Raw genomic sequence first — 10,003 nt, forward strand, 5'->3', positions numbered from 1 at the left:
TGTCCGCCGACGACCGATGCGGATGCCATACCCATCAATATTATTATTTTTATTATTTGAAAAACGAAGGAGTAGGATGAGATATAGAGAGGCGTTGAAGGGGTTTTTCTTACACCTGTCCTGACCTTGCACGTGTTTTTTTTTTTTTCTTACACCTGTCCTTTATGCAGCAACTGCCCAGTCTTGTGTGCAGAAAATTCTTGTCCCAAAGCATTTATTGAAGGGAAAAATGATATGTTTACAATATTTTTATAAAATTTTTATTACAAAATTTAAGTGATAGGTTGTTATAGTTGAATTAAAAAAGTAATTTTAATGCTAAATTCAAATTTAAACTAATAACAATTAATCACCTATGATTTATTATTGTAAAAATGTGGTGGACAATCATTTTGAAGCAGACTTCCACAATCACTTCTCTTTTGAGGGAATGGAGTTTTGAAGCAGATTACGAACGTATCATCCATGCATAGTGGAAGTTGGCTTACGCACAAGCCAACTATGACCTGTTCACCGGAAGGTGGTGGTGTTGGCTAATAAGCCAACTATTACCAGAATATCAAGCGGTGGGTAACCAGTAATAAGCTGATAAGAAAACATTGAAGAAGAAAATAAAAACACTACCTGCTCCTGTCATGATTGTGTAGATCATCAGCATCAGCCATTTTGCTTCCACCCTTTGTAGTTTTCACTTTGCAGTATTTATTTTTGGTACGTGGTATTATGGTTGCACTGTACATATATATATATATATATTTTGCTGAAATGGTTGCACATGACATCACACGTTACATATATTTTGGTACGTGGTATTAAGTAACATCGATGTCTAAAACCTCTTAACTCTAGCACATGACATCACACGTTACATCACGGGAATTTTTTGTTGAGAGCAGATTGAGTTTTATATTAACAGAATCAAGATTGGCAGGGTTTTATGGGCTTTATTGACATTAACAAATTGAGACCTCGTATATTTAATCTTAATTTTTAGTATTTTATTCAGTTTGCTTCTTACACATTTTTGTATTGTACTTATTTATGCTATCTTGGTTGCTGCAACTTCTTATAAAATCCTTAAGGCGTATTTTTATTTGCATTCTATTTGAAACTACTACTGTTTTTAATTTGAATAAAAATGATATTCCCTTTGTTTGTGTACCATTAATGAACCATTTCAAATATCATAAAAAATTAAAATAATCTATTGTTTGAAGTTTTAATTTTTAGAGTTCATAACTCTATTCATTCTTTCATAGATTCGATCCATATATACAGGGGTTAAGCTGTGTTGAAGGGTGAGGGATATGCCCCCCCCAAATTATTTTAATGTTTTCAAAATTTAGTCTATAAAAATAAGAGTTGGTCCCCCCAAATATTTGAATTAGTCCAATAATGCTCTTAAAAAAAAGAATTATTTTAATAGTTATAAATATATAACTTTATTTTTCGAAATTCTATTTTTTATTGTAAAATGTACTCTTATACCTGTTAAATATTTGATAAAGTTTGGCATCAAACATGTTTGAATCTATCCTTTTTAACCCATTATGCGGTGATTAACAAGTTATTGACTCATTAAAAAAAATTTTGTCACTAAAACTATACATGAAATATATCTTTAGTTGCCACATAATAGGTTAAAGCAAGATAGATTCAAATATGTTTAGAGACTAATTTATTCCTCCTAGTTTTCGATCACTCATGTTTTTGAAAATTTCGTTAGTTTAATTGAAAGATTTTTTACTTACTTTATATAAAATTTGATAATTTGTATTTAATATGAAATTTTCTAAGAATTTTACTATGAAAATGGAAAAATGAATTTATTTTATGAAAGATCGTCATCAAACATAATTTTGATTGAAAATACTAAGCTTTTTTTTTTTTTTGGTTTGGTGTGTGTATATATATGACTTATCAAATAAAAAAGTGTGTATATACTATATATATATATATATGTATGTGTGTGTGTGTGTAATAAAAAAAATGTGTGTCTATATATATATATATATATATATATATATATATGTATATATGTGGGGGTTTTCTTGATAAATATATTAGTGCCACAACTTAGCCCTCCCAAACAAAAATTCCTAGCTTTGGCGCTGCATATATAGATAGTTTTTCATTTGTAATTATTTAGGCTACTTCATAACTATTTTCACAAGGTAGTCTCATTTCAATAAAATTATTTTTACCTATCAAAAAAATTTGTTTAGATTTCATTTGGTTTTGTTTCTATCCTAACTTCTCAACATTTCTCTCCTATATTGGTGATGGATAAGAGTAATTTCAGGATAACAACAAATGGTGAGATTGAAGTTATTCTTTCTGCATGGTTGAGAAATGTAAGGTGTGAAACTACTTTAACGTGGTTATCTAGCCGCCTATTACAAAACCACATTTCGAAACATCATGCATTGTATAGTCAGGTATATGTTTATTTTTGGAGTTATCATGGGTATTTTCTTTATTTATTTATTTATTTCTATTTTTGATTGAATGTAGCTTGATAAAAGGCTTTTGAAATTTTGTCATGGAAATTGTCAGGTGCTTGTTGAAATTTTGTTATTCTAATATGTTTTTACAATCTGGATATTCCTTTTTTAATGGGATCTATTGCTAGATGTGACGCAGCAACAATTCCAAGAGGAGTCAACAACAAACAAGTTCTGTTTGGAGAGGATGGATTAAATGCTAACATTTTTTGGGTTATATAATGTTTTAATTGTGGTGGAGAGAATCATCTTCTTGTATTTTGAATTGTGTCAGGTTTTATTTCTTATGAATGTATTTTAAATTAGAAACTTTTATAAAGATTTATGAGAGACTTTATTTCAAATGTTCCAATCTTATGATCTTCTTTTTGTACACTAAATTATGACATGTTTTTATTTAAGATTGATGTATTTTGAATTAGAAATTTTCAAAAAGAATTGTGACAATTTATATTTTGATGTATTTCCCATCCTATGTGATAGGATTTATTTCAGTTTAAAAAATTGAATTAATAATTTTTTTGCCATTGTATTTAGTATTTACCAATCTCACGATTTTCTAGATATTGAATTGTGACATGTTTTATATTACATATGTAAAAAATGAATTAAAAGTGTTTTGAGACATGTTTGAAAATTTCAAGTTTTAGATCTCCTTCTAGTAAACTAAATTGTTGAGTTAAAATGGATGCTATTTTTGCCCTCAACAATTTTTTTTTTTTTTTTTTTAAATTACGAGAGGAAAAAAGTACTAGTGGTGTGAGGGGATCCTGAGCCTTTGAGGTCTACCATCGATCATGGACCTGTTTGTGCATTTCTTTTTAGCTTATATGTATCATGTTGGTTGGTTTGTTTGTAAATTGTGTTGATTTGTAAATTTGGTGGTTTTGAATATTTGATGTGTTTGAGACTTTTAGTTTATTATAATGTCAGGTTAGGACCCTCAGGGCAATATGGTATGATCAAGTTTGTTGATATAAGTTCCGATAATTACTCTCTGGAGGAGAATCAAGGCCTAGACAACAAAATTGTATGTTCTAAACGGTGTTGAGATTCTCAATAAGCATAATTTCCTACTTTTAGAGGGGTTGGTAGGAGGTCTACGATAAGAAGGAAATGAGGTATATAAGTCACAGTAACACTTCCTGTTAGTCATATCTAATTATCTGCACACGTGTCGATTCATACTAAGCCAATTTCCCTATCCGTCTTTTTTGCAATGATAGAACAATTTTGACAATTGTAAATGTTAATGGTGTGGGACACATTTGGAATTATCTAGATAATATGTGTGAAGAAGCTGGGTAAAGAGCCTTGATAAGACGTTACTCTAAGCTGTCACAATTTTCTTTATATCTGACATTCATTTTAACGAAGAAAAAAAAAATATTCTACACATATGCCAACTTTTGTTTTGCAGGCATTTGGAAGACCATATGAACAAGTTGGTCTTGGATGGGTTTATTTTGCTACCAATTGTGAACCTATAAGTTTCTTTGTTCTTATTTTTACTTGTAGTTCAATTGAAATGCTACCATCCTATAGACACATAATAAGATTTTAGTCCTTTTGGATAATGCTCCCTCATACTTTTTTAATCATTATTTGTACTAAATATAACGATATGCATTTAACAGCATACAATGATAGCTGATACCATAGATGATCTTTGGGCTAATATCATCTTCAAAACATAGGTAAATTCATATTGCATAAACAATTTTGTGTTCTAACTACTTCAAAGTTGTTGTGCCTTCTTTGCTTCAATGACCCCCAAATCAATGACTCTTTCAATTGTTGTGACAAGCAATTATTTATAAATTTTCCATTAACAGAAAACCTTATCATTTGAATTTAGTTCTCTTTGAGCTTTTTGGAACTTCTTTTTATGCACATTTTCAAAATCAAACTTCTAGCCCACAATATACTTCACAAGAAGCTCATGAGACTTGCTTTCGAAAACTAACCATATTGATGACTAATATAATTCTTCTCCACTCAATATAATTAGTAGTTATAGATAATGTGATGGAAACTTATAATCTGTTTTTGTCTAGGCCAACCGTCTTTAGAATAGATTTTGGAATTACGAAAAAAGAACAAAAGTTGGTAGTACTACTTTGCATGGATTACCATATTTGAGGTATTTGGTGCTGATATATGTTAGGGATTTTGTTTGCATTGTAGGATGAAGTATGTAATGACACAAATGATTGTAAGATGTGAATTTTCTCCATAATTGCGCTTGTTCTTCATTTGATTCCATGTGTGATGTTCAAAAACTGAGCTTGATCTGAGCTCATAGTAAGAACTTGTAACAAGATAAGGAGGTATGGCAATTCTCTTTAAATAATGTCTCTTTGCCTTAAGAAAGTATCTCATGTGCCAAACGAATGAGACCTATGTCTCACTGACATCACGCATTTAGAGAGATCTAGATGTTCATTGCAATTACTTTCTCTTTGTAATATGACCTTGTGGCCTAGCCCATTCGTGAAGTGTTCGTATAAACTCTTTCTTCTTCTTTTTTAAGAATAATGTTATGAGCATAACTTTTGCCACAACTTGCTCACATGGCAAGTTGTGAATGGTAGAGTTGTGAATCCACCGTTTTTACTCCACCATCCACGACTTGCCATGTAAGCAAGTTGTGGAAAAAGTTATAATCTTAAGGTCTGTTTGGAATCTACTTATTTTGTTGAAATTAAAAACTTTTTGTTGAAAGTACTGTAGATAAAGGTAAAAGTTCGCTGAAATAGTATAATAAGACTCATGACTAGTACCAAAAAGTGTAGTGAGCCCATAAATAGTAATAAAAAGCTGGCAAAAAATAAGTTATCCAAACGGACACTTAGCATTTTCCTTTTATTTTAATACAAAGTTGTAGTTATCATATTTTCCTTGAATTTTGGATTTGTTGTTTGTGCACAAATCAGTCCCAGTGGAAAAAGTCATTCCGCAAAGGAAACAGGCTCATGTCACCCCACAAGGCCACGACTTATTTAGGCTTAAGGCCCATAATCAGTCTCTTTGCCTCGAGAAAGAATATACATCTGTAGTCATTTTCTCAATGTCACTGCTATGTTGCTTTCACAGCCATGCAAGTGTAAATTTTAACTTCACATACAATTTCCAATTAATTTTAATCATCAAATAATCTAGTGAGTCAATGCTCTTATAATGCATAATGATGAGATAATTCACTTTTGTTGGACAAGAAAAGGTGATAATCAAGAAACCTTACTTTAGAATTATTAAATTAGAGCTTTTGTTTATCATCTGAAGCCACTTTCCACTTTGAACCTCCAATACTTGAGAGGTCTAGATGTTCATGGCAATTAGTATCTGTTTGTATATAAGGTTTGACAATTTGATTGGTTCTCAAACTTCATAAGAGAGTTTCTCAAAGAGGTATGTCTTGGTTTTATGCTCCAATTTTAGTTCTTTCTCAGTTTTGCGATAAATATTAGCGTAAAAATTTGACTTCATATACTGTAAATTGAATTTCCTTTTCTAGATGAGTACCTCAATTGAGATCCTTCCTTCTTAACTCCTTTTCTTTTGTCCTATACCCTTGCTTGGTTGTAGTTGGGACATGAACCAAAAAAAGGGGGAAAAAATATCTTGAATAAAGATAGAAAGTTCATGGGTTTTTTGGATGCCTCAGGTAACTGCTAATTCTATATCTCCAAAGAACATTATAGTTTTCTTTTTTTAGTTGAGAGAGAGATGATTTGAATCCTGAATATCTCAATTGGAAACATTAGGAGATATCAACAAATTGAGTTACAAGGTTTTTGACAAAAACATTATAATTAGATATTGGTCCTAGGCCTAAATTGATTATGGGGTCCTACAATATGTAGTTACCGAACAATTATACTACAGTCTTTTATATTATAAAATATTTGTAGAACATTTAATTTTTGCAGTCTCTTTGATTTTGAGAGATGTGAGACTTTATGAGGAAACTCTTGCTTCTAGAAATCCAACTAACTAAAACGCCTAGATACACATTTGCTTTCTAACATAAACATTTTCAAGTTCTTTTTTTTTTTAGCTACTTTATTATTTGTGAGAAAGGAATTGTAAAGGATGCTACTCGTGTTAAGTCCATTGCTAAACAAGACACCAACAATAAGTAAATGTGTGAGAGAATAAAAAGAATTTATTCTAGGAGAAAATATTTTCTTTAACACTTATTTTATATCTATGGTTTTTCGCAACATCCATAATTTTTTTTTTAGAATTTACACAATATCCATGATAAACAAAATGTAGAAAAAGTATGGAGGCAAATTTGAACTCTGGTTTTCCTCAAAAAGGAGTCCAGTCAATGCCCCTAAACTACAAGACTCTTGGCATTCAAAGTAAAAGGGTTATGTTAATGAGTGCCCTTAGGAAAATTATTAATAAACCATTTTAAACAAAACATTAACTAGGAGTTCAACATCAGGGGCATAAAATCTGGTCAAATCTCAAGCGTTGACTATTTTAAATTAACAAGCATAACAAGAAACCCAACTTGCAAAGGAATGAAACCCATTTCTTCTTCCTCTTTTTTCCATCTCATTCACACTATGTTTTCATTGGATGCACAAAGCTCATCTATCATTGGCCTTAAATATCAGAGAAGCTTGAAAAACTTAAAAGAAAACATACAACCATGCCAGTACAGAAAAATGCATTTTCCCCTTTCCTTCCTGCTAATTTTATACTAATCAGAATATGCCCTAACAATGATAATAGGCAACTCTTTTCTTAGATCTTCAAAGAGCTCAAAAAACAACCAAGCAAAACAACACATACCCCCTTCCCCTTGAAAGAGGAAATTATGACTACTGAATTGAGAAATTATGTGAGGTTTTATGGTTTTCATAGGCAAGAGTAAGGGCTTAACTCGGGGTTGTATAGAAGAAGAAAAAGATAGAAATTAACAATACTCAGAATTGACACCAGACTTTAGCTCGTAGGCTTGTTCCCACACAAGTTTGGTAGTGGGCAAAAATACTTGGCTCCAACTTATTTTGGATTCCATACTTTTCTACAAACAACTCCTGATCCATAATAGGAGGGAGATCATTATTTAGATAAGTAAACTTCTTACTATCAAAAGAAAAACCTCAACAGCCTGGCCCATTGCGCATAATAACTCCCCTTAAGACGAATCAAAGTAATGGAGAGCATATCAAAGGGGAATAAGAAATTGGGCTGTATACCTTCCTTGGATTCCAATAAGCACCCAATTAAGACAAAGAAAGTAAACAAGTGAATAAGACGCAGCACCAGTGAGCAATACTAAAAATAAATAGCAACCAAAACAATGGCTGACAATCAGTCAATAAATTCCCAAAAGGCAATCACCCACACTCCTCACAACACCCCGGAAATTAGATATCTGATGCAGCCATGGAACAAAGAGTTGAGAAATAATTAAAAAACTCAACTCACATAAAACAAATCTCAAATGAAAATGGACAGCCTAAAAAAAAAAATCAATTAATATACAGCCATGAAACAGAGAGTTAACAATTAACTTCCCTTCCAACTTCAACCAATAATTTTAACAATTACATATTACTAAATATAATAGACATAATATGCTTTATCTAACCCATCTATATAATCCCAAATTATGCATATCCAGAAGCTAGCCCCAAACCAAATCTGTTCAAAAGGTGATAAAAAGCTTCCAAAATTGAAAGCTTCAATAAATTAACAGCCGAATTTAAGTTGAAACTGGTAGAAAGCGAAAGGCAAATAGGAATCAAATTTGAAAAATTGAAAAACGAAGGAGAACCCAAACCTGTTCAGTAGGAAATCAAGAGCTTTATAAATTGGTTCCCCCACTTTGATCACAGCCTTTTTTAAGCTGAAACTTGTAGAAAACAAAAGGTTAAGAAGATCAATAATTTAAAAAAAAAAAAAAATTGATCCTTTCATCATGTCTTCGACAGGCCATGAAAAGCTTTCGAAATAAAAGCTTTCAATCTGATCGTTGAGCTCACAGCTTCATCTGAATTGACGCTGATTAAGAATGAAAAACGAATATCAATTATTAAACAAACAAAAAAAGAATCCAAGCAACAATCAAATTTGTAAATTGGATAACAAAGATAAAGAAAATCAGTATCAATGCGATCTATTTATGCCCAAACGAGGGGTTTGGGGTTTTAATCAAAGTCCAACCTCTACAATCCACGTTTCTCAACAGGCCATTACGGCACCCTAGACCTGCAACGACAAACTTCCATTGAAGCTCACAAGGGTTCTGTACCGATAAGGATGCCATACCCATCAATGTAATTATTATTATTTGGCTGGAGTTTCTGAGAAAGACGAAGGAAGAGGATGAGAGAGAAGCGGTTTTGAAGAGAAAGAGAAATCATCAACGCTATACACTGTGTTTGGAAAGGGGAAGGGAAGAGTAAGGAAGGCAAATCCTTTCCGCTGTTTGGTTGAACAATAGAAAAGAAAAAATATATGAGGTGGAAACATGGAGTGTGTGATTTTTCCGTGGCCCAAAAAGTAAAAGATAATATTTTTACAATATTTTCTCAACAAATTATAGGTAGTGAGTTATTTTTTTTATTCTAATTTGAATTTATTATTAAAATTAATTTTCTACTTCATTAATAACAACCCGTAACAACCTATTACATAAAATTTGTTGTGAAAATATTGTTTACATAGCATTTCTTAAAAATAAAAATATACTCTTTTTTTTTATTTTACCAACCAAATAAATGAAAGATAGAATTAAAGAAGAAAATGAAACACCCAGGAAGAGACACTGACAGGCACTGACACTAACCTCATTGAAAGAGACAAAGAGCTAAGACACTAACCTCCTCATTGAAAGAGACGAACTAAGACAATGGTAGATTGAATCTTTATTTTTAAGAAAATACATTTACACATTGTTATAAAGATCACTCTTTATAAGTATATCTCTTTAAGCTTCCACAAGCAATGTGGGACTCTAGGATCACACAATGATTTATTAATAATAGTAGCAATTGCTTGACCTTGATCAAATTGTTAAATTTTTTTGATTTTGTTTTAGTCAAAGGGAAGTAAAATGTTTCATCCATATTTTTTCTACAATTTGAGGATATGATGTTATTGTCATTTTTCTACGGCATTGTTGATTGAAATTTCATCCATTTATAGAACCCTTGATCGGATTAATTATGTTGTAGCAATTACATAGCTTATTTGATCCAATCCATGGGGCCTAGAAATTGGAGCAACATAACTTTTTTTTGAGAAACACACACACACACACAGGGGAAGGAGCAACATAACTTAACTCTTTAAAAATTGATGTTTTTTTTACATAATTTTGTATCATAATTATTTCTGGTATCATGGTTGGTGCAACGTCTTGTAAAATCCTTAATAAGGTCTCCTCTTATTTGCGCTTTATTCGAAACTACTATTATTTATAATTTGAATAATAATGATATTCTCTTTGTATATTTATTTTGGGAGTTATC

At 31.3% G+C, this 10,003-nt stretch overlaps 1 long non-coding RNA gene across 1 annotated transcript; it reads right to left on the reverse strand.

Moving 5' to 3' along the window:
- Positions 1-7,433: 7,433 nt before the first annotated feature.
- LOC142631851 (uncharacterized) lies at positions 7,434-8,925 on the reverse strand. The gene is made up of 2 exons (XR_012843667.1): positions 8,694-8,925; positions 7,434-8,531 (listed from the first exon to the last, which is right to left on the reverse strand). It is a non-coding gene; the product is annotated as an uncharacterized LOC142631851 (long non-coding RNA).
- Between the last annotated feature and the right edge of the window lie 1,078 nt (positions 8,926-10,003).

Source organism: Castanea sativa, chromosome 4 (assembly GCF_040712315.1).
Source record: "Castanea sativa cultivar Marrone di Chiusa Pesio chromosome 4, ASM4071231v1".
NCBI classification, from domain to species: Eukaryota; Viridiplantae; Streptophyta; class Magnoliopsida; order Fagales; family Fagaceae; genus Castanea; species Castanea sativa.